Below are 25,862 nucleotides of genomic sequence, written 5' to 3' on the forward strand. Positions count from 1 at the left end.
CTTTAAATTCTGTAGATTCTAATTATTTGTCTGTGTTGATGATCTGGTCTCTTGCTTTGTATTTTCTCACTCTTTCTTCATTCCTCCCTCTCTCCTTTATCTCTTTTCATCTGGCATTGGCCAGGACCTTTACCATGGTTAAATACTATCGGTGACAGTGGGCATGTTTGTAGTCCTCCCAACTTTATTGAATGAGTTTAAAGTTTCTTATTGTAAAGTAACACCAGAAATATGAGTCTGATTTTAACTTGCCATTGTCGAGTATTAATACTTAAAGTATATTTTTGAGGGGAGAATATTTAACTTCACACTATTAGTCAAAAGAAATATAATAATTTAAAGGAATAATGAAATCTCTTTCACTGGTGATACCAAGAATTTTTTTGCAAGTGCATTAGCCAGATTTCCTCTGTAGTTTTATCCTTTACCAGTTTGCTTGCCTGTTACTAGTTTCACTGTTTCTGTAAGTTGACAACTCTTAATTTGAACACTGGTTTTTTATGGTTTGTTTCCTAGCTAGCTTGTTTTTATTTGATGTGTAGAGTTTTGATTTGCATCAAGTCAAATCTACCTATTTTCCTTATTAAGATAGTTTACTGTTTTTATGCCTGCTGCTGTTTTCTTCTGAGGCCTTCCTGTGATCTTTCTGCTTATATCTGTGATGTTTTCCTGGTTAAAGGGGCGGTGTTCTTTTCAATCCGTTCCCTTTTTTTCTGAATCACTCACCTGATTTTGGGTGTTACCTCTCTTGAAGTGCTGGGATTGAAGGTGGTCATAAATATTCACTCTCCTCCCTCACAGGCTCTTCCCCTCACTGTTAGTTTCTGTAGAGGTCCAGATTTTATGGAGGTACCTCAGGGATTGTTGCAGATTTGGAACTGAGATGTGAGCTTATATATATGAGAGAGAGAGAAAGGTATATATCTGAATCACTTGGCTGTACACCTGAAACTAATACATTGTTTTTTTAATTGAAGTATAGTTAACTTTGTAAATTAACTATATTTCAATTAAAAATCATAACTCTTTTATCGTGTATATATTAGTTGGTTATAGTAAGTACAGAGAAGCATAAACAGGGAATAAAAGTTGTTCATAACCTCACTAAATAGAGATAATCATTAGTCAAGTCTTTTAAAATGAACTTCGTAAGAGTTGAGTGTTTTATATATATCTTGTGTGTTTTGATAAGTTTATACATACCTTAAAATTTTTTGCTTATTGGCTGTGATAGATCTTTGTTGCTGCACGTGGGCTTTCTCTTGTTGTGGTGAGCGACAGCTACTCTTGTGGTACACAGGTTTAGTACAGTAGCTTCTCCTGTTGCAGAACACAGACCCCAGATCATAAGTACAGGAGTTGTACTGCACAGGCTTAGTTGCTTCAAGGCATGTGGAGTCTTCCCAGACCACGGATTAAACTTGTGTTACCTGCCTTGGTGGCGGATTCTTATCCACTGTGCCATAAGGGAGTCCTGTGTTGCTGCTGCTGTTGTTTAGTTGCCAAGTCGTGTCTGACTCTTTTGCGACCCCATAGACTATATGTGGAGAAGGCATTGGCACCCCACTCCAGTACTCTTGCCTGGAGAATCCCATGGATGGAGGAGCCTGGTAGGCTGCAGTCCATGGGGTCGCTAAGAGTCAGACACGACTGAGCGACCTCACTTTCACTTTTCACTTTCATGCATTGGAGAAGGAAATGGCAACCCACTCCAGCATTCTTGCCTGGAAAATCCCAGGGATGGAGGAGCCTGGTGGGCTTCCGTCTATGGGGTCGCACAGAGTCGGACATGACTGAAGCGACTTAGCAGCAGTAGCAGCAGACTATATGTAGCCTGCCAGACTCCTCTGTTCCTGGGATTTCCCGGGCAAGGATAGTGGAGTGGGTTGTCATTTCAGGAAATCCTATATATAACTTAGAATTTTTGTGTTGTTATGGACTTTGAAATTCTAGTTTTTATTATTTTTATTCACCTTTTTTGGGTATAAAAACAAGTTATTCATTTTGCCCTGGTTCATTAGCTTCCTTATTAAAGTCTTTATTAACTCACACTGGACTCTTAACACACAAACAAAATGGTAAATAGAACGTTTGAGGGAGTAAATAGCATGAACAAACTCATGAAAGTATAAAACAGAAAAGTATTTGCATTGAAACTGCAAGTAATTTAGTGTTATCAGAGTAGTATTATAAAATGTCAGGGAAAGATTGGAAGTGAATCTAGGAAGGAACCAGATCATTACAATTTTTGTTTGCTATGCTTAGGAACTTGAGTTTCACCCTAGAAGTGATAGGGATCTATTTGAAAGATTTTAAACTGATCTGATGATTAATATTTAAACAAACCAGTCTGGCTCTGGGATGGTTTATTGAATTGAAGGAAACATAAAGAGTAGGAAACTATTGAGTTACGCAGGGGGACAACGAGGGCCTTTATTAGGGCAGTGTGAGGAGGATTAGAGAGATTAAAAGTTAATTTAAGATACATTTTGCTGGTAAAATGGGCAAGATTTTAAGGAGGAATCAAGGCTGATTTCAGGGATTCTGATTTTCAGCTTGGGTGACAGGATGAACTCTGTGAGATGAGATGAGTAATTTGAAGGAAAAACAGAATTTTAAATTTTAATTTTATTAGTTTTTTTTGAAAGACAAGAAGTACTATTGAGAAGAGATGCTCAATTTATGGACTGTCATAATAACTGAAAGTCAATATTTTTCAGTTAAAGAAATGTATACAGGAAGAAGTAGTTAAATCTGAAATAAGATTTTGGAGTGATCAGGTGCTTCAAAAATTGATATAATCAACATTTAAACCTTTCCAACACACCTGAAGGATATATAACATCCCATGATGACAAGGATTGGGGGATTTTGGGGAGGTTGATGATTCAAGGATTCTGTGGTGGTTAAAAATTATGGTCTAGTTGAAAAGAATACTATAATATATAGATCTGTGTTCTTTATTATTATAAACGTTTTATTAAGGAAGATTCCATGTATAGAAATACATAGAATTGTATAGTAAACCCGTATGTAATGAACCCAGCTCCAACTCATAGCTAATAGTGTTTCATCTGTGTATCTCCAATTCTATATTCATTTGAGGCAAATCTGTGACATACCATTTCATCTGTAAATATTTCAGTATGTATTTATAAAAGATAATGACCTTAAGAAACATTTAAAATATTGATAATTTCATAATCTAAAAATATTTCCTAGTGATTGTTTTGAAAGTATAATTCAGCAGAAAATTAAGGCTAAAATCAGATATAAAAAACCTGCAAGTGGGAATGAGAAGCAGGGAGATGGAATCAGTGAATATAACTTACTTTTCTAAGAAGGAAAACAGATACTGTGGTACCTACCAAGGATAAGGAGCTGCAGTCTTTCTGTTTTAAGTGATAAGGGGACACTTGAGTGGTTTGTAGACTTCGAGAAAGAGAAGTAGAGAATGAAGTAATGACATGAGGGGATAGAGCAAAAACAAGAGAAAGAATTATGTTCTGAAATAGAGACAGTGAGTGAAGGAGAGGCTAAGAGTTGGGCAGATTTAATCACTGACTTATTTTTTTAAATAAACTTCAGGGAGGGTGGAGTTGGCCAAGGGAAAGGGTCTTAAGATTAAACTTTGAAGTAGTTGTTAAAGAGAATAAGAAAGGGCACCTACCAGGGTTAAATAAAAATATTGCTTCAGTGGAATTAAGATTCCCTGTGAAATTGTAGACTGCAGTTTAGCGTGGTATTAATTTTCATGTCTGATCCTTTTTCCAGCTGCTCAGTAGCTTAAGCACAACAACAGAATATTAAGTAGATATTTAAGAGAAGGTACTATGTGGGATTGTCTTAGGCTTGGACTTTTGCATGACAGATCTTAAAGAAGTAGTAGTAAGAAAAGTAAATAGTAAAAACGTGTTGTTGAGGAAGTGGTTTAAGAGATCGTTCACATGTAGGGTTACTGGCTTCCCTCATAGCTCAGTAAAGAATCTACCTGCAATGCATTAGACCTGGGTTCAATTCCTGGGTCAGGAAGATCCCCTGGAGAAGGAAATGGCAACCCACTCCAGTCTTCTTGCCTGGGAAATCTCATGGACAGAGGAGCCTGGCAGGCTACATAGAGCCCCTGGGGTTGCAAGAGTCAGACATGTCTTAGCGATGAAACCACACCACACAAGGAAAGAAGATGACAAAGGGACTAGGTAGACAGTGGTTAGTGCTAGGCTTTGTGTATAAAGTTGAGGAGCAGAGATAAGGATAGTGTGGGCATGAGGGAGTTTTGAATATTGGAAGATTGGGTCAGATTAGCTAAGTGTTCAGTATAAAATTGGTAGATGAAGTCAAAGGCTGTGTGTGAAGGTCTTTGGAATTGAAAAGGTTCAGGTCTTGAGTATTCGATTTTAGATAGGTGTTGCTCATGGTGGTAGAATTTACAAAGGCAAAATTCTGACTAAGATATAAACTTATTCAGTGAATATGAAGAGTAGGGTAGGTGACCAGGAAATGAGTAGATGAATGCCACTGTTGAGGAAGATTAGAGCCTGTACATACTGGGAGGGCAGGAGTGGTAATGGTTTAGGAGAGGCTGTAGGTAACGAAGAAAATTCTGTTTATAGGAAAATATTTGTCCTACTTTTCAGCTGAGTTCTACATAGCTGAGATGTTTCAATATGAAGATGTCCAAGATCTTGGCCTTACTCGTAAAACTCAAAATAGTCATGTATAAATATAAAAGGAGGCAAGTTTATAAATAGGTGCCATGAATGGCATGGACAGTAATATTCTCTTGTTGTTCAGTCCTCAGTCATATCTGACTCTTTGCAACCCCATGGACTGCAGCATGAAAGGCTTCCCTGTCCTTCATCATCTCCTGGAGTTTGCTCAAACTCATGTCCGTCGAGTCTGTGATGCCATCCAACCATTTGATCCTCTGTTGTCCCCTTCTCCCCCTACCTTCAGTCTTTCCCAGCATCGAAGTCTTTTCCAATGAGTCAATTTTCGCATCCGATGGCCAAAGTATGGAAGCTTCAACTTTAGCATCAGTCCTTCCAATGAACACCCAGGACTGATCTCCATTAGAATGGACTGGTTGGATCTCCTTGCAGTCCAAGGGACTCTCAAGAGTCTTCTCCAACACCACAGTTCAAAAGCATCAGTTCTTCGGCGCTCAGCTTTCTTCATAGTGCAACGCTCACATCCATACATGACCACTGGAAAAACCATAGCCTTGACTAGACGGACCTTTGTTGGCAAAGTAATGTCTCTGCTTTTTAATATGCTGTCTAGGGTGGTCATAACTTTCCTTCCAAGGAGTAAGCGTCTTTTAATTTCATGGCTACAATCATGGCTGCAGTGATTTTGGAGCCCAGAAAAATAAAAGTCTGACACTGTTTTTCCATCTATTTCCCATGAAGTGATGGGACCAGATGCCATGATCTTTGTTTTCTGAACGTTGAGCTTTAAGCCAACTTTTTGACTTTCCTCTTTCACTTTCATCATGAGGCTTTTTAGTTCCTCTTCACTTTCTGCCATAAGGGTGGTGTCATCTGCATATCTGAGGTTATTGATATTCCTCCCAGCAATCTTGATTCCAGCTTGTGCTTCCTCCAGGCCAATGCTCTGCATATAAGTTAAATAAGCAGGGTGACAATATACAGCCTTGACGTACTCCTTTTCCTATTTAGAACCAGCGTGGTGTTCCATGTCCAGTTCTAACTGTTGCTTCCTGACGTGCATACAGGTTTCTCAAGAGGCAGGTCAGGTGGTCTGGTATTCCCATCTCTTTCAGAATTTTCCACAGTTTATTGCGATCCACAAAGTCAAAGGCTTTGGCATTGTAAATAAAGCAGAAATAGATGTTTTTCCGGAACTCTCTTGCTTTTTCCATGATCCAGATGATATTGGCAATTGGATTTCTGGTTCCTGTGCCTCTTCTAAAAACAGCTTGAACATCTGGAAGTTCACAGTTCATGTATTGCTGAAGCCTGGCTTGGAGAATTTTGAGCATGACTTTACTAGCGTGTGAAATGAGTGCAATTGTGCTGTAGTTTGAGCATTCTTTGGCATTGCCTTTCTTTGGGATTGGAATGAAGACTGACCTTTTCCAGTCCTGTGACCACTGCTGAGTTTTCCAAATTTGCTGGCGTATTGAGTGCAACGCTTTCACAGCATCATCTTTGAGGATTGGAAATAGCTCAACTGGAATTCCATCACCTCCACTAGCTTTGTTCATGGTGATGCTTTCTAAGGCCCACTTGACTTCACATTCCAGGATGTCTGGCTCTAGGTGAGTGATCACACCATCGTGATTATCTGGTTCGTGAAGATCTTTTTTGTACAGTTCTTCTGTGTATTCTTGCCACCTTTTCATAATATCTTCTGCTTCTGTTAAGTACCTACCATTTCTGTCCTTTATTGTACCCATCTTTGCATGAAATGTTCCCTTGATACCTCTCATTTTCTTAAAGAGATCGCTAGTCTTTCCCATTCTGTGGTTTTCCTCTATTTATTTGCATTAATCACTGAGGAAGGTTTCTTATCTCTCCTTGGTATTCTTTGGAACTCTGCATTCAGATGCTTATATCTTTCCTTTTCTCCTTTGCTTTTTTCTTCTCTTCTCTTCACAGCTATTTGTAAGGCCTCCTCAGACAGCCATTTTGCTTTTTTGCATTTCTTTTCCATGGGAATGGTCTTTAAAGCCACCCAGTTTATGACACATTGTTATAGCAGCTCTAGGAACCTTGGAAGTGTAAAATATAAGCATAAAAGATGAAAGAATTTACTATTGTTCTAGCTTCTGGCTTTTAACACTCTTTTGTTAGTAATTTTCTTAGTGGGATTGAACATTATTTCATTTTGAGGCATGTAAAAATATTATTGTTTTTATCAGAAATACATTTTTCCCCCTTTAAGGATTTATTGAAATTCCATTTGTTGCATGGCACAGTCTGATGGTCAAAGAATGCTCAAACGACCACACAGTTACACTCATCTCAGACGCTACTAAAGTAATGCTCAGAATTCTTCAAGCCAGGCTTCAGCAATACGTGAACCGTGAACTTCCAGATGTTCAAGCTGGTTTTAGAAAAGGTAGCGGAACCAGAGATCAAATTGCCAACATCCACTGAATCATCGAAAAAGCAAGAGAGTTCCCGAAAAGCACCTCTTTCTGCTTTATTGACTATGCCAAAGCCTTTGACTTTGTGGATCATAATAAACTGTGGAAAATTCTGAAAGATGGGAGTACCAGACCACCTGACCTGTCTCTTGAGAAACCTGTATTCAGGTCAGGAAGCAATAGTGATAATTGGATATGTAACAACAGACTGGTTCCAAATAGGAAAAGGAGTACGTCAAGGCTGTATATTGTCACCCTGCTTATTTAACATGTATGCAGAGTACATCATGGAAAATGCTGGGCTTTAAGAAGCACAAGCTGGAATCAAGAATGCTGGGAGAAATATCAATAACCTCAGATATGCAGATGACACCACCCTTATGGCAGAAAGTGAAGAACTAAAGAGCCTCTTGATAAAAGTGAAAGAGGAGAGTGAAAAACTTGACTTAAAGCCCAAGATTCAGATAACTCAAAATTATGGCATCCGGTCCCATCACTTTATGGCAAATTATCAGGGAAACAGTGGAAACAGTGCAGACTTTAGTTTTTTGAGCTCCAAAATCACTGCACATGGTAATTGCAGCCATGAGATTAAAAGACGCTTACTCCTTGGAAGAAAAGTTGTGACCAATCTAGACGGCATGTTAAAAAACAGAGACATTACTTTGCCAACAAAGGTCCGTCTAGTCAAGGCTATGGTTTTTCCAGTAGTTTTGTATGAATGTGAGAGTTGGCCTATAAAGAAAGCTGAGCGCCGAAGAATTGGTGCTTTTGAACTGTGGTGTTGGAGAAGACTCTTGAGAGTCCCTTGGACTGCAAGGAGATCCAACCAGTCCATCCTAAAGGAAATCAGTCCTGAATATTCATTGGAAGGACTGATGCTGAAGCTGAAACTCCAGTACTTTGCCACCTGATGTGAAGAGCTGACTCATTTGTAAAGACTGTGATGCCGGGAAAGATTGGAGGCGGGAGAAGAAGGTGAAGACAGAAGATGACATGGTTGGATGGCATCATCGACTCAATGGGCATGAGTTTGAGAAACTCCAGGAGTTGGTGATGGAAAGGGAGGACTGGCGTGCTGCAGTTCATGGGGTTGCAAAGAGTCAGACACCACTGAGCAACTGAACTGAACAGTCCCATAGAACTCCAGTATTCTTGCCTTTGAAATTCCATGGACAGAGGAGCCTGGCGGACTACAGTCTGTGGGGTACAAAAGAGTTGGACATGATTTAGTGACAAAACAGAACAAGAATGAAGCAGTGTTTTCAACCTTTGGGGGAAAGTAGAATTATCAGTTGATAAAATCAACTGTTTCTTTCTTTATGTTCTTGGATCTTATAATAGAAGTGTATTTAGTGTACAGTTTGGGAGTTATTTTGGATTTTTCTCTTTACCTCCCAAGATAATGTCAATTAAGTCCCGAAATTTATATAGAGATTTATTGTCTGCATCCTTCACCTAGCTTCCCCAAATGCCAATATCTTCTTAACCCATATCTTCCTATCTGTTGTCCCCTGCCTCTTGATCCTGCCTCCCTCATCCCTCCCCACCCCACCCCTCTAGGTTGTTACAGAGCCCAGGTTTGAGTTCCCTAAGTCATACAGCAACTTCCCCTTGGCTATCTGTTTTTCATATGGCAATATGTTTTTCCATGTTAACTTTCTTCATAGATCCCACCCTCTCCTTTCCCCCCCGCCCATGTCAATAAGTCTGTTCTCTGTGTCTCCATTGCTGCCCTGCAAATAGTTCATCAGTACCATCTTTCTAGATGCCATAAATATGCGTTGCTGCTGCTGCTAAGTCGCTTTAGTCGTGTCCGACTCTGTGCGACCCCATAGACGGCAGATGACCAGGCTCCGCCGACCCTGGGATTCTCCAGGCAAGAACACTGGAGTGGGTTGCCATTTCCTTCTCCAATGTGTGAAAGTGAAAAGTGAAAGTGAAGTCGCTCAGTCGTGTCTGACTCGTAGCGACCCCATGGACTTGCAGCCCACCAGGCTCCTCTGTCCATGTGATTTTCTAGGCAAGAGTACTGGAGTGGCTTGCCATTGCCTTTTCCAAAATATGCGTTAGTTTATAGTATTTGTTTTTCTTTTCCTGACTTCCTTTGTTCTGTGTAATAGGCTCTAGGTTCATCCATCTCATTAGATATGGCTCAAATGCATTCCTTGTTATGTCTGAGTAATAGTCCATTGTGTATATGTATCACAGCTTTTTTTATCTGTTCATCTGTCAATGGACATCTAGGTTGCTTCCATATCCTAGCTGTTGTATATAGTACCGCAGTGAACATTGGAGTACAGGTGTCGTTTTCAATTTTGGTTTCCTCAGGGCATATGGCTAATAGTGCAATTGCTGGGTCGTATGGTGGTTTTGATCTCCTTTAGAATGGACTGGTTGCATCTCCTTTGCGGTACAAGGGACTCTCAAGAGTCTTCTCCAGCACCACAGTTCAAAAGCATCAATTCTTCGGTGATCAGCTTTCTTCACAGTCCAACTCTCACATCCATACATGACCACGGGAAGAACCATATCCTTGACTAGACGAACCTTGGTTGGCAAAGTAATGTCTCTGCTTTTTAATATACTATCAAGGTTGGTCATAACTTTCCTTCCAAGGAGTAAGCGTCTTTTAATTTCATGGCTGCAGTCAGCATCTGCAGTGATTTTGGAGCCCAAAAAAATAAAGTCTGACACTGTCTCCACTGTTTTTCCGTCTGTTTCCCATGAAGTGATAGGACCAGATGCCATGATCTTTGTTTTCCGAATGTTGAGCTTCAAGCCAACCTTTTCACTCTCCTCTTTCACTTTCATCAAGAGGCTTTTGAGTTCCTCTTCACTTTCTGCCATAAGGGTGGTGTCATCTGCATATCTGAGGTTATTGATATTTCTCCCAGCAATCTTGATTCCAGCTTGTGCTTCTTCCAGCCCAGTGTTCCTCATGATGTACTCTGCATATAAGTTAAATAAGCAGGGTGACAATATACAGCCTTGACGTATTCCTTAATCCTGTGTGTTCATTGAAAGGACTGATGCTAAAGCTGAAACTCCAATACTTTGGCCACCTCATGCGACGAGTTGACTCACTGGAAAAGACTCTGATGCTGGGAAAGGTTGGGGGCGGGAGGAGAAGGGGACGACCGAGAATGAGATGGCTAGATGGCATCACCGACTCTATGGATATGAGTTTGAGTGATCTCTGGTAGTTGGTGATGGACAGGGAGGCCTGGCGTGCTGTGATTCATGGGGTCGCAGAGAGTCGGACACGACTGAGCGACTGAACTGAACTGATGGTGGTTTTATTCCTAGTTTTAAAAGAAATCTCCGTACTGTCTTCCATAATGGGTGTATCAATTTACGTTTCTACCAACAGTACAAGAGGGTTCCCTTTTCTCCACACCCTCTCCGGCACTTACTGTTTGTGGATTTTTTTGATGACGGCCATTCTGACTGGTGTGAGGTGATACCTCATTGTAGTTTTGACTTGAATTTCTCTAATAATGAATGATGTTGAGCATCTTTTCATGTGTTTATCAGCCATTTCTATGTCTTCTTTGGAGAAATGTCTGTTTAGGTCTTTTGCCCAGTTGTTGAGTAGATGGTTTGTTCATTGAGTTGTGTGAGCTTCTTGTATATTTTTGCAATTAATCCTTTGTCAGTTGTTTCAATTGCTATTATTTTCTCCCATTCTAAGGGTTGTCTTTTCACCTTGCTTACAGTTTCCTTTGCTGTGCAAAAGCTTTTACGTTTAATTAGGTCCCACTTGTTTACTTTTGTTTTTATTTCCATTATTCTAGGAGGTGAGTCACAGAGGATCTTGCTGTGGTTTATGTTACAGAGTGTTCTGCCTATGTTTTCCTCTAAGAGTTTTGTAGTTTCTGGTCTTACATTTATGTCTTTAATCCATTTTGAGTTTTTCTTTGTATATGGTATTAGGAAGCGTTCTAATTTCATACTTCTACATGTAGCTGTCCAGTTTTCCCAGCAGCACTTACTGAAGAGACTATCTTTGCCCCATTGTATATTCTTGCCTCCTTTGTCAAAAATAAGGTGTCCATAGTTGCTTGGGCTTATCTCTGGGCTTTCTGTCTTGTTCCATTGGTCTATATTTTTATTTTTGTGCCAGTATCAGATTATCTTGATGACTGTAGTAGTATAGTCTGAAGTTAGGAAGGTTGATTCCTCCAGCTCCATTCTTCTTTCTCAAGATTGTTTTGATTATTCTGGGTCCTTCTTGTTTCCATATGAATTGTGAGATTTCTTTTGTTCTAGTTCTCTGAAAACTGCCATTGGTAATTTGATAGGGATCACATTGAATCTGTAGATTGCATTTGGTATTTTAGTCATTTTCACAATATTGATTCTTCTACCTCAGAAACATGGAGTATCTCTCCATCTGTTTATGTCATCTTTGATTCCTTTACCAGTGACTTATATTTTTCTGTATATAGCTCTTTTGTCTCCTTAGGTAGGTTTATTCCTGGATAGTTTAGTCTTCTTGTTTCAGTGGTGAATGTGATTGATTCCTTAATTTCTCTCTGAGTTTTCATTGTTAGTGTATAGAAATGCAAGTGATTCCTGTGTCATTATTTTTTATCCTTCAATGTTGCTAAATTCACTGATTAGCTCTAGTAATTTTCTGATAGTCTTTAGGGCTCCATGTATCATGTTGTCTGCAAACAGTGAGAGTTTTACTTCTTTTCTAATCTGGATTCCTTTTATTTCCTTTTCTTCTCTGATTGCCATAGGTAGGACTTCCAAAAAATGAGTGTTGAGAGTGGGTACCTTTGTCTTGTTCCTGATCTTAGAGGTAATGCTTTCAGTTTTTCCATTGAGAATAATGTTTACTCTGGGTTTATCATATATGGCCTTTATTATGTTGAGGTAGATTCCTTCTATGCCCATTTTTTGAATTTTTTTTTTTATCATAAATGGGTACTGAATTTTGTCAAAGGCTTTCTCTGCATCTATTGAGGATGTCATATGGTCTTTCCTTTTGTTAATACGGTGTGTCACATTGATTGATTTGTGTATACTGAAGGATCCTTGCATCCATGGGATAAACCCTACTTGACCATGGGAAGCACCGTAATTTAAACATTTTTTGATACCAACATTTTCTAACATTGCCTTGCATTTAATAGATCAAATACCATTGCGGGCATTTAAATGCCACTGGGGATATGGAATGGAGGGCTCTAGAAGAATATAGTCTTGTCTTTTTAAGTTTGTGGGTTTATTCCCCTGTGAAGCTAAGCATATAGAAAACTGTTCCAGAATGTCTCCTGGAGACTACACATTCATCCTTAAACCAGAGAACAGAAGTATGCATTCTGCAGTGAGAAAAGTTTATTATATTGTTTTTATTTTGAAAATTAGTATTACTGTTAGAAAGTTAGTTTTGCAAATTAATATTGTACAAGCTGATAAACAGTGAATTGTAAATAAAAGAATATTGTGGAAATTTTCACAGACAAGTATGTCAGTTAAGTGTTTGCAGTTGTATTCTTTCTTGTATACTTAGTATAGGATATTCAATGTAAGGAACTTAATTTCCTTGGTGTTCATTTTTACTTATTAGCTATCTTAAAGTTTGATGGCATTTTTAATGCTATTTAAATTTAGAGCAGACCAATCAATAACATATTTGTAGTTGGTTAGTTGTATAATTTAATATTTTTAAAGATCATTTTAGAGGGCTATATATTTAAATTTAAGTTTAATTTTTTTCTTAAAATGATAATTGATACATATTTGTAATGCTTTCTTAAAATTTTGATTAAGTTAGATTAATAATAAAGATGAGCAAATGTCTTGACTCTGCAACAAATCCATGTATCATATTCATGCAGTCTTTGAAGTTTTGTTATTTGTTTCCAGTCTACTCTGGTCTTGATGTAATAATTTATGTAAGATTCTTTTCTCTTAGTTCCATTTTGTGTTTGTAATTTTACTCCTGTTTGTTAGATTTGTCGTTTTGCATCTGACTTTGGATTCTTGTTCCTTATCAAAACTCTGGTTTGGCTCTGTTCAACTGATGCTTTTTTATTTTTCTACATTTTTCACCTAGTACACCTGCCTGTCAAACTCTTGAAACTTAACTCAGGAGGCTTCAGCCTTCTCTAGAGAGAAACCAGGGGTGAAGTTTACTGTACTCTGATTCCCTTTTGTAGTTTTGGTGCTGTACAGAGTTCCAGAAATGAGAAATCTCAGTCAAACTAAAAGGCAGTTTTTATGACAGCTGTGTAACTGGTTAGAAATTATAGTGAGAAAAAGATTCCATGCACAATAGCTTTAAAAACTTCCCTTGTGGTCCGTTAGCTAAGGCTCCACACTGCCAGTTCAGGGGGCCTGGGTTTGATCCTTGGTTAGGGAACTAGATCCCACCGGCTGGCACTAAGAGTTCACCTACTGCAGTTTTCTTCTTTTTTTTTTTTTAAAAAAAAGATCTCACATGGTGCAACTAAAGCCACATAAATAAATATTTCAAACAGACTTATAAATGAACTAGCCACATAAATAAATATTTCAAACAGACTTATAAATGAACTAGCAATTTACTTAGCACTTTAGTGAGCTTTCCTGGTGGCTCAGTGGTAAAGAATCCACTTGCCAATGCAGGAGATGCAAGAGATGCAGTTTGATCCCTGGATTGGGGAGGTCTTCTGGAGAAGGGAATGACAATCCACTCTAGTCTTTTGCCTAGAGAATTCCATGGGCAGACCGTGGAGTTGGAAAGAGTTGGGGCACGATTGAGCGACTAACACTTTCACTTACCACTTTATTAATGTTTTACATTTGCTAGTAAACCACCTTTCTGGGTGCCAGGTACTAGACATTTCCTTAAGGAGCAAGATGAGAAGACATTTCTCCCTAGAAGATCATAAAATCTCCTATAGAGCTAGAAATGCAAATGAATTACTAAAATTGTGTGGTGAATTGCTGTGAACTTAAAACTGCCCTAGGAAACTCAGTCAGGGGCTCTGTATCAACTTAGAGGGGTGGGATGGGTAGGGAGATGGGGAGGAGGTTCACGAGGGAGGGAATATATGTATACCTATGGCTGATTCATGTTGAAATTAGACAGAAAACAAAATTCTGTAAAACAGTTATCCTTCAATTAAAAAATAAATTTAAAAAAATGAAAAAAACAGTGGAGTGACAGAAGTAAGGAACTGAAAGAAATTTGTGGAACTATTACTTACAAAATAATACATGTTCACACAGACACACACATAGTGTGCAGCAAAAGGTACTCTGAGTGGCATGTACAACGTGGTATGAAAGCTTATTATAAGTGTGATTCTTAACCCTGCCTATATTTTAAGACGTTCAGAGCTTTCGGATTTGCTTCAGGAGGAGTAGGGTTTTATTGGGCATGAGGTAGTATTTGCACATGCACAGAAGCAGAAGATAATTGGTTTTGTCAAGAAATATGGAATTAAGAGTAGAGTAATGGGACGAGTTGACTCACTGGAAAAGACTCTGATGCTAGGAAAGGTTGGGGGCGGGAGGAGAAGGGGACGACAGAAAATGAGATGGCTGGATGGCATCACCGACTCTGTGGACATGAGTTTGAGTGAACTCCGGGAGTTGGTGATGGACAGGGAGGCCTGGCGTGCTGTGATTCATGGGGTTGCGGAGAGTCGGACACGACTGAGCGACTGAACTGAATTGAATGGGAGAGGAGCAGTGACAGTTGTGATCGTAGGAGAGTTTTAAGTTTCTTGCTGTTATCTCTTGGTTTTAGAGTTATAAGAACATAAAGTAATGGGAATATAAAAAGTAAAGGGAAAATGTGACTAGATGTGAAGAGGATAAGAAGGAAGAATTTGGGAAATAGTTTGAGGATGTTTTATCACGGAACTGCATTTTCCAAGGCAAACATGTAAAGCTTTGCACAGTTTGGTCAAAACAGAAAAAAATTCAAAGCTGTCTGGATATGACAGGAGTCTTATCTTGGCTTGTCATTTTCCCTTAGTGCCAGGACATTAATCTGTGTGGTAGAGTCGTATGTGTATATAAGATCACTTGTGGGGGGCTTTTTCAAACAACTTTCTTCCATTTCTCATATGCTCTGTTCCTCCATCTTATCCCTTAACCCCCTTGCTTGTCTTCCCACCTTCATCTGCCCAACATCTTAGTGTCACTGCTAGATAAGTCAGTTACTGAGAATACTACTGTCAACTATTTTTGTGTTTGCTTTTAAAGAAAATGCTGCTGATTTTGGTTTGTTAACTATCTGAGAATTCTCATGTTCAGTTTTGAAACTACTGCTTTTAAAAATGTGTTTACATAATATACATGCATGGACACATACTTTAATTGAACAAATTTTTACGAGGTTTCAGGCATTAAGAGTATGCTTTCCTGTGTGCTAATTCGCTTCAGTCATATCTGACTCTGTGCAACCCTGTGGACTGTAGCCTCTCCAGGCTCCTCTCTGTCCATGGGATTCTCCAGGCAAGAATACTGGAGTGGGCTGCCATGCCCTCCTCCAGGGGATATTCCCGACCCAGGGATTGAACTCGCGTCTTCTGCATTGACAGACATGTTCTTTACTGCCAGTGCCACCTGGGAAGCCCCATTAAGAGTGTAACAGTGAGCAGAAAGAACAGATACTTGGGACTGCAAAGCTTTATGTTTTTATATACTTCTTTTTGTAACTTGGTCTTAATATTTTTTAAAGTTATAGGCATTCTTCCAATTATTTCTCTCAGCGACCATATGAAGCTTTTTTTTTTCAGTATTATTATTCCTGTTTGAGAGGTGGGAATACTGAGGCATAGTGAGTTACAGAGTTAGAAAGCTTAAGGCCCAGATGATCTGGATTCAGGGCCCAAATTCTTGAAGCCCTCTGCTATATTTCCTTTTAAGGCTTTGTTACCTGGAGATAGTAAAAGAAGGGGATACTTTTTTAGAATATTTGAATAGAAAAAGAGGACTAATGAACGAGTCAGCTTGCTGTTACCAGTGAACTGTCCCATTGAGCATGTAATTCAATTTTGGTGTAAGTTGTCTTGTCTCTTTAATATTTGAGATTTTGAGGATTAATGTTTTCTAAATTTTATTACTTCTCCATTTCCTGTGTCATAATAGTGCCTTTTCCTATTTGCATCATCTTGTAGTAGGAATTGCTGTGTAACTTGGAGGTTTGAATTCTATTTTGGCATTCTTTTTATTCACTAAAAGAACTAGAAAAATTTTCTCATTTGTAGGCTGCTTAGAAAAGAGATTGGTACTTTGTTTTCTTGATTGAAATCTACTTAAAATCTTTATGACATACATTTATGTATTGGAAAACTTTTTTTCTCTTAATATGTTTAATTTGCTATCATGAACATAGGTAACAATCATAATTCTAGTTAAAAGAGTAAACGAGTATAACACTTCTATGTTGGTACAGAGTAGTACTTCAGATCCTACCTGCAGCATTCAGGATCTTCGTTGCGAAAAGCGCATGGGCTCTCTAGTTGTGTGAGGGCTCAGTTGCCCTACAGCATGTGGGATCCTAGTTTGCTAACCAGGGATTGAATCCTTGTCCCCTGCATTGCAGGGTGGATTCTTAATCTCTGGATCACTGGGAAAGTCCACAGTTTCAGAAACACGATTTTAATTATTGTTTTGCTTTGCAAATCATGTGCCACCCACTACCATCTACCCACATGTGTATGTATATACATCTTCACTGCTAAAAGATTCTCTTAAGACAGCTCAGATAAAATTTTAGGAATGATAACATAGGGGCCTGAATTAATTAGATTGTAAGTCTGCCTGGAGAGTGAATTCCTCTGATTAAAGACTAGAACTTTGTACTCCACAGGTGATACTGCCTGTAATTGGAAATAAGCTGTGCGTTAGATACTGCTTTTTAACCCTTGTTCTTTAATAAGTTAATGAGAGTTTATAGAACTGGGTGTTATTTAGGCAAGATACAGACTGATCATTATATTCTGAATTTTATTTTTCTTCCTCTCATCATCTTTGGCACAGTGCCTGGCAAGCAGATTGGGGCACTGCATATTTAGGTAGATGGGGCATTATGCCTCTGTATCTGTGTGTGTACACATGTGCTTAAATCCATGTGAGATCAGAAAATTGACCAAGGATATAAATTAACTGCATGGAAAACTTTAATCAGCTAATAAGTTATTTACTATTTCTAAAAAAAGACTTTATTTTTAAGAGCAATTTTAGGATCACAGCAAAATTGAATGGAATATACTGAGACTATCCCATATATTCCTTGTCCCCATGTACATACAGTCTCTTCCACTATCTTGTACCATAGCGGTACAAACGTGAGTTTAATTGATGAACCTATACTGACATGTCCTTATCACCCAGAGTCCATAGTGGAACATTACTGTTTACTTTTGGTGGTGTATGAACTATAACTTTTTATAACTATATCATTACATGTGTCCATCATTATAGTATCATACAAAAAGTTTTACTGCTGTAAAAACCTCCTGTGTTCCACCTGTTATCTCTTCTGCCCTGTAATCCCTGGCAACCACTGGTATTTTTAATGTCTCATAGTTTTGCCTTGTCAAGAATGCAGTGTAGTTGAAATCATGGAGTATGTAGCAGTTTCAGTTTGACTTCTTTCAGTTACTAATATGCATATAACTTTCCTCTGTGTCTTTTCATGACTTGGTGACTTGTTCCTGTTAGTACTGAGTAATATTCCATTGTCTGCGTGTACCTCAGTTTATTTATCCATTCACCTCCTGAAGAACATCATGGTTTCTTCCATGTTTTTCACAATTTTGAATAAAACTACTAAACATCTTTATGTAGGTTTATGTGTGGAGATGAGGTTTTACTTCCTTTGGATATATACTTTGGAGCATGATTGCTGGAACATATGGTAAGAATATATGGAGTTTGTAAGAAACTGCTAGACTGTCATCCAAAGTTGCTATACCATTTTGCTTTCCTGCCAGCAGTGAATTTCTGTTGTTCCATTTACTTGTCAGCATTTGGTTTTGTCAATCTTTTGGCTTTTCACCATTCTGAGTGTAGAAGTATCTTACTGTTTTTTAATTTGCAGTTCTCTAATGACATGAGATGTTAAGTATCTTTTCATATGCTTATATGCCAACTGTGTAGTTTCCTTTGTGAGGTGTTTGAGTCTTATACCCGTATTTTAAGCATGTTTTCTTATTGAATTTTAAGACTTCTTTGTATATTTTGGATACTTAAGGTATTAAAAGATTAAAAATATATTGAAAATATTAAACAAAAATGTCTAGAGAAATATTATTTCCCTGTCTGTGAGTTGGCTTTTCATTTTCTTGATAGTCCTTTGCTGAGCAGAAGTTTTTAATTCTAGTAAGTCCAGTTTAACAATCATTTTTCCCTCATAGTTCGTGTCTTTGCTGTTGTATCTAAAAAGTCATCATCATATGACTAAAAAGTCATCACCATACCCAAGGTCATCTGGATTTTCCCATATGTTATCTTAAGAGTTTTACTTCTGAGTTTATATTTAGTTCTTTGATCCATTTTGAGTTAATTTTTTGAAGGGTATAAGATCTGTGTTTGGATTCTTCTTTTTCTTCCCACATGGATATCCAATTTTAATATCATATGTTGAAAAGATGATGTTTTCTCCATTATATCACTTTTGTTCGGTTGTCAAAGATCAATTGACTATATTTGGGTGGGTCAACTTCTGGGCTCTCTGTATTATTTTAGTAATCTTGTTGTCTATTCTTTTTGCCACTATCACAGTGTTGATTGCTCTAGACATGTTAAAGCAAATCTTAAATTCAGATATTTAATTTGTCTTCTAATTTGTTCTTTTTTGAATATTGTTCTGGCTATTCTAGATCTTTTGCCCTCCAAATCAACTTTAGCACCAGGTTTCAATATATAGAAATTAACTTGTTAGGCAGTCAGCAGGGAATGTGTTGAATCTACGGACCAAGATGGGACTGACATCTTGACAATATTGAGTCTTCTTATCTGAACCAGGAATAGCTATCTGCTTATTTAGTTCTTGGGCTTCTCAGGTGGTGCAGTGGTAAAGAATCCACTTGCCAGTGCAGGAGATTCAAAGGACACAGGTTCTATCCCTGGGTTGGGAAGATCCCCCTGGAGTAGGTAATGGTAACCTGGTCCAATATTCTTGTCTGAAAAATTTCATGGACAGAGGAGCCTGGCGGGCTATAGTCCATGGGATCACAAAGAATTAAGATGCAACTGAGTACATATTTAGTTCTTAGATTTTTCATTGAAATTTTGGAATTTTCCTTGTCTAGGTCTTGTCCATATTGTTTTGGATTTATATCCAAATATTTCTCTTTTCTGGTGCTGATGTAAATGGTTAGATGGATAGACGACATCACTAAATCAATAGACGTGAATTTGAGCAAACTCTGGTAGATAGTGGAGGACAGAGGAGCCAGCCTGGTGTGCTGCAGTCCTTGGGGTTGCAAAGAGTCAGACAGGACATAGCGACTGAACAATGTAAATGATGTATTAATTTCAAATTTCATTTGTCCATTTTATATATGAAAAATGGCTTTTCAGTTTTTCTATATAGACAGTCATGTGAACTGCATACAAAGAAAGTTTGATTTCTTCCTTCCCGGTCTGTATACCTATTTCCTTTTCTTATTGCTTTAGCTTGAATTTCTAGTACAATGTTCAAAAGGAGTGGTAAAAGATATGTTTGCTTTGTTTTTAAGAGGGCTAGTTCTTCCCATTATGTATGTGTTAGGTGTAAGTTCAGGAAATTCCCATTCATTTTAATTTAGTGAAAGTTCTTTTAAAAATTATGAATTTGTGTTGGATTTTATAAAATGTTTTTCCTGAATTTCCTGATATGACTGTGTGGCTTTACTTCTTTGCCTCTTGTTGTGAGGGGTTCCATTATTTGATTTTCAAATTTTAATTAGACATGTGTACCTGGGATAAAGGACTTTAATGGTGGCTCAGATGGTAAAGAATCTGCCTGCAATGCTGGAGACCAGGGTTCTATTCCTAGGTCGGGAAGGTTCCTTGGAGAAGAAAATGGCCACCCAATCCAGTATTCTTGCCTGGAAAATCCCATGGACAGAGGAACCTGGAAGGCTGTTCATGGTGTTCGTTTCCAAGACAAACCATTCAGTATCACAGTAATCCAAGTCTATGCCCCAATCACTGATGATGAAGAAGCTGAAGTTGAACAGTTCTATGATGACCTAAAAGACCTTCTAGAACTAACACCAAAAAAAAAAAAAAATGCCATTTTCATCATAGGGGACTAGAATGCAAAAGTATTAAGTCAAAAGATACCCGGAGTAATAGGCAAGTTTGGCTTTGGAGTACAAAATAAAGCAGGGCAAAGGCTAACAGAGTTTTGCCATAAGAATGCACTGGTCATAGAAACATCCTTTGCCAACAACACGAGACGACTCTACACATGTACATCAGCAGATGGTCAGTACTGAAATCAGATTGATTATATTCTTTGCAGCCGAAGACAGAGAAATTCTATACAGTCCACAAAAGCAGGACTGGGAGCTGAATTTGGCTCAGATCATGAACACCTTATTGAAAAATTCAGACTTAAATTGAAGAAAGTAGGGAAAACCACTAGACCATTCAGGTAGACCTAAGTCAAATATCTTACAGTTATACAGTGGAAGTGACAAAGAGATTCACTGGGTTAGCTCTGATAGAGTTCCTGAAGAACTATGAACAGAGTTTTGTGACATTGTTCAGTAGGCAGTGATCAAAACCATCCCCTAGAAAAAAACATGCAAACAGGCAAAATGGTTGCCTGAGGAGTCTGTACAAATACTGAGAAAAGAGGAGAAACTAAAGGCAAAGGAGAGAAGGAAAGATACACCCATCTGAATGCATAGTTAAAGACTAGCAGGGAGAGTTAAGAAAGCCTTCCTTATTGATCAGTGCAAAAAAATAGAGGAAAACAGTAGAATGGGAAAGACTAGAGATCTCTTAAAGAAAATTATAGAGATAACTGGAGCATTTCATGCAAATATGGGCATAATAAAGGTATATGGTATGGACCTAACAGAAACAGAAGATATTAAAAAAAAGTGACAAGAGTACAAAGAAAAACTATACATAAAGATATTAATGACCCAGATAACCACGATGATATGATCACTCACCTTGAGCCAGACATCCTGGAGTGTGAAGTCAAGTGGTCCTTAGGAAGCATCACTACAAGCAAAGGTAGTGGTGTTGATGGAATTCCAGATGAGCTATTTCAAATCCTAAATGATGATGCTGTGAAAGTGCTGCACTCAGTATGCCAGCAAATTTGGAAAACTCAGCAGTGGCCACAGGAGTGGAAAAGATCAGTTTTCATTCCAATCCAAAAAAGGGGCAGTGCCAAAGAATGTTCAAACTACCACACAGTTGCACTCTTTTCACATGATCGCAAAGCTCAAAATTCTCCAAGTGAGGCTTCAACGGTATGTGAATAGAGAACTTACAGATATTCAAGCTGGATTTAGAAAAGGCAGAGGAACCAGAGGTCAAATTGCCAACATCGGTTGGATCATTGAAAAAGCAAGAGAGTTCCAGAGAAAGATCTGGAACATCTGCTTTATTGACCACACCAAAGCCTTAGACTTTGTGGATCACAACAAGCTATGGAAAATTCTTAAAGAGATGGGAATACCAGATCACCTTGCCTGCCTCCTCAGAAACCTGTGTGCGGGTCAAGAAGCAATAGTTAGTACCAGACATAGAAAAACAGACTGATTCCAAATTGGGAAGGAAGTATGTCAAGGTTGTATGTTGTCACTCTACTTACTTAACTTACATGCAGAGTACATCATGTGAAATGCTGGATTGGATGAAGTACAAACTAGAATCAAGATTGCCAGGATAGATATCAATAACCTCAGATATGCAGATGACACCACCCTTATGGCAGAAAGTGAAGAAGAACTAAAGAGCCTCTTGACAAAAGTGAAAGAGGAGAGTGAAAAAGTTGGCTTGAAGCTCAACATTCAGAAAACTAAGATCATGGCATCTGGTCCCATCACTTAATGGCCAACAGATGGGGAAACTATATCTAAACAGTGGCTGCAGCCATGAAATTAAAAGACACTTGTTCCTTGGAAGAAAAGCTATGGCCAACTTAGACATCATATTAAAAAGCAAAGACATTACTTTGCCAAAAAAGGTCCTTCTAGTCAGAGCAATGTTTTTTCCAGTAGTCATGTGTAGCTGTGAGAGTTGGACAGTAAAGAAAGCCGAGCGCCAAAGAATTGATGCTTTTGACCTGTGGTGTTGGAGAAAACTCTTGAGAGTCCCTTGGACTGCAGGGAGGGCAAGCCATTCCATCCTAAAGGAAATCAGTCCTGAATTTTCATTGGAAGGACTGATACTGAAACTGAAGCTTCAATATTTGCTACCTGGTGTGAAGAACTGGCTCGTTGGGAAAGACCTTGATGCTGGGAAAGATTGAAGGCAGGAGAAGTTCTGACAGAGGATGAGATGGTTGGATGGCATTACTGAATCAATGGGCATGAGTTTGAGGAAGCTTTGAGAGTTGGTGATGGACAGGGAACCCTGGAGTGCTATAGTTCATGGGGTTGCTCATGACTGAGCAACTGAACTGAACTGAACTGTACCTGGGATAAATCTCATGATTTTGGTCCATAATTTTTTAAATAGATTTAAAATTTTTGATTGCTATTATTTTGTTGAGGGTTTTATATCTGTGTTGATGAGAGATAGTGGTCTATAATTTTCTTGCAGTGTGTTTGTCTAAATTTGATGTTAATACTGTCTCATAAAATGAGGTGGGAAGTATCTCCTCTCCTTTCATCTTCTGGAAGATATGTTAGAGAACTGGTTATGGCTGCTTCTTTAAATGTTTGTTAGAATTTACCAGTGAACCTGTCTGGGTTTGCTTCTTTATGTCATGGCAGGTTTTAAAATACTGATGCAGTTTCTTTTATAGATATATGCCAGTTTTTATTGCTTGTTTCTTGTGAGTTTTGGCATATTTTATATTTAAAATATTGGGTCAATTTCATCTCTGTTTCACATCTTGTGAGTATGCTCATAGTATTCTGTTGTTACCCTTTTTGTGTTATTGTTTTCTCTAATGATATTTCGTTTTTTATTTCTGATATTGTGTCCTTTTTTCTTAGTTAGCCTAGGTGGATGTTTATTGATTTTTATTGATATTTTCAAAGAAGCAGTAATTGATTTTAGTCACTTCCATCATGTTGTTGATTTACTATTTTATAACTTCTTTGCCTTTTGCTCTAGTTTTTATTATTTCTTTTCTAATGCTTAGTTTTTATTTACTTTGCTGTGTCTCCCCCGCCCCAGTTTCTTAGGTTGGAAGCTTAGACGATTAATTTTAGATTTTCTTCTTTTCTGCTACATGCAGACAGTGCTATAAATTCTCTTCAAGCTGCTTTGGCTGCATCCTAAAAATTTTGATGAGTTTTATTTTCATATTCACTCAGCTGAAATATTTTTAAATTTCTGTTGAGATTTCTCCTTTGACTCCTGCTATTTAGAAGCATGTTGTTTAATTTCCAGGTGTTTTGTGATTTTTCCAACTATCTATTAATGATTTCTAATTTAATTCCATTGTAGCCTGAGAGCATGCATTGTATGATTTCTGCTTTTTCAAATTTGTTATCTGTTCTGATGAATGTTTCATGTAAGCTTGAGAGAAATGTGAATTCTGCTGTTGTTGAATGAAACAATTATAGATGTCAATTAAATACAGTTGATTGATCATGTCATAGAGTTCACTTGTGTCTTTATTGATTTTCTACCTGCTTTTTACTATTTTTGTTGCCATTCTTTATCTCTCAGAAGTTTGACAAAATGAGAGGAACAACTCTTTTACATTCTGTTTTGAGTGTGAGAACATGGGAGAAGTGAAAGAGTTAGCCCTGAGAAGTAATCAGCTCAGCTTAGAAGATAACCTTGGGAATGAAGAGAAATGTACCTTTAGAGTGAGATAGAGATATATTTATATATGCTCTTTCAGGTGTAGTATCTTTCCAGGTCGCTCAGTGGTAGAGACTGCCTGCCAGTGCAGGAGATTCGCATTTGATTCCTAGGTCAGGAAGATCCTTGGAGGAGGGCAAGGCAACTTAGTCCAGTATTTTTGCCTGGAAAAAATCCCATACACAGATGAGCCTCATGGGCTATAGTTGGGTCGCAAAAAATTAGACATGGCTGAGCATGCATGCATCTTTAAAACCAACATAATTCAGAAAGAATGGGGAATTTTCTTTATTGAAAGTAAAATTTAGCACAGTGTCTAGCATGTAGGTAGGTGCTTTAATGAGTGTTGGATGTTCTCAGTAAAGAGAAAAAGCAATAATAGTAAGTTAGTTATAGAGTGATACCAATTTATGGGTGACTACCTATAAAAACGAAATAGAAGACTATATGACCACTGATAAATTTAGAAGATTGCTGGAATGATAAGAGAAGTGTTTAGAATGGCTTATGAAAAATGCAGTAAGTACAAACAAGAGTTTTTTTTTTTGATTGCTTAACTGATTTTAATAACATGACATAAAGCACCTACACTTGATATAATTGTTATGCAAAATACATAGATGAATACTGCCTTCATTTAAAAATATAAAATAAATAAACAAGATGTGAAAATAGGCAAGTTTGCATTAAATAAATGAAAAAATTTTTTTAAAGTTTTGCTTTCCATTTCATTTGAAGAGGGGAAATTATCATTTTAAATAATATTCAAGTTTATTAAATTACAAAAAATTATATAAAATGTTTAACTTTCATCAGCTTTAAGGTTTATGTTACTCCCAAATTTTGCATGTAACTGACAGAGAATGAGATGGTTGGATGGTATCACCGACTCAATGGACATGGGTTTGGATAGACTCCGGGAGTTGGTGATGGACAGGGAGACCTGGCGTGCTGTGGTTCATGGGGTTGCAAAGAGTCGAACATGACTGAGTGACTGAACTGAACTTTCAAATCTGCTAACACCCACTGAATTGATTCCACTCTGGATTCTAAGGCGTCAGTTTCTTCTTGCAAATTTTTCTTGGCTTCTTCTAACATTTCTTGTGTTTCTTTTTGAGAATGACTAATGAAAACATCTCCAATCTGATAAGGTATCATTAAGCAGTCGTCATCTGCAAGCATGATGTCCTCATAGGCATCTTCTAAATTTTGGAGTTGTTTCTTTTTTACTTCTGTTTCTTCCTTCAGCTCTGTGATTCTACTTGTATTCCGTGCAAATTTGTTTATCTTTTGTTGATCTTCAAAAGTGACATTGACTTCTTCTGCAGCTTTCTTCATGGTAGTCGCCATCATGGAAAACACAAGTTTTAAAGCTATGATTAGAACAGAAATAAGATTAAGGGGTGGTAAAATGTTAAGTGAAAGATTGGTATGCATCATTTTTATATACCTTCTCCACCAAGGGAAATTTTTTTAGAGCTGTAGAGAGCCAAATGTATAGGTTTCTGAGACAAAGTTGGTTGTTTTTAATAAAATGAGACTTAATTAAAAATGGGGAATAGAGAAGAAGAGTGCACCGGATTATTTTACTTAAGTAAAGTACTCATAAAATGAGATGCTCAAAATTGTCCTGAAACCATCACTAGACTTCTTGTTTTTTGATCCCAAAACCTGGTGTTCATATGTGCTAAGTCGCTTCAGTTGTGTCTGACTCTGCAGCTCAATGGACCATAACCCATCAGGCTGCTCTGTCCAGGCAAGAAGACTGGAGTGGGTTGCCTTGCCCTCCTCCAGGAGA

At 38.0% G+C, this 25,862-nt stretch overlaps 1 protein-coding gene and 1 pseudogene across 1 annotated transcript in view; one reads left to right on the forward strand and one right to left on the reverse strand.

Moving 5' to 3' along the window:
* STAG1 (STAG1 cohesin complex component) overlaps positions 1–25,862 on the forward strand; it is a 503,309-nt gene that overhangs the window by 97,658 nt on the left and 379,789 nt on the right. The window lies entirely within an intron of this gene.
* LOC129552173 (prefoldin subunit 4 pseudogene) lies at positions 24,955–25,420 on the reverse strand (annotated as a pseudogene).

The sequence above is a fragment of the Moschus berezovskii genome, chromosome 1, assembly GCF_049115385.1.
Source record: "Moschus berezovskii isolate FMDL1 chromosome 1, NW_MosBer_1.0, whole genome shotgun sequence".
NCBI classification, from domain to species: domain Eukaryota; kingdom Metazoa; phylum Chordata; class Mammalia; order Artiodactyla; family Moschidae; genus Moschus; species Moschus berezovskii.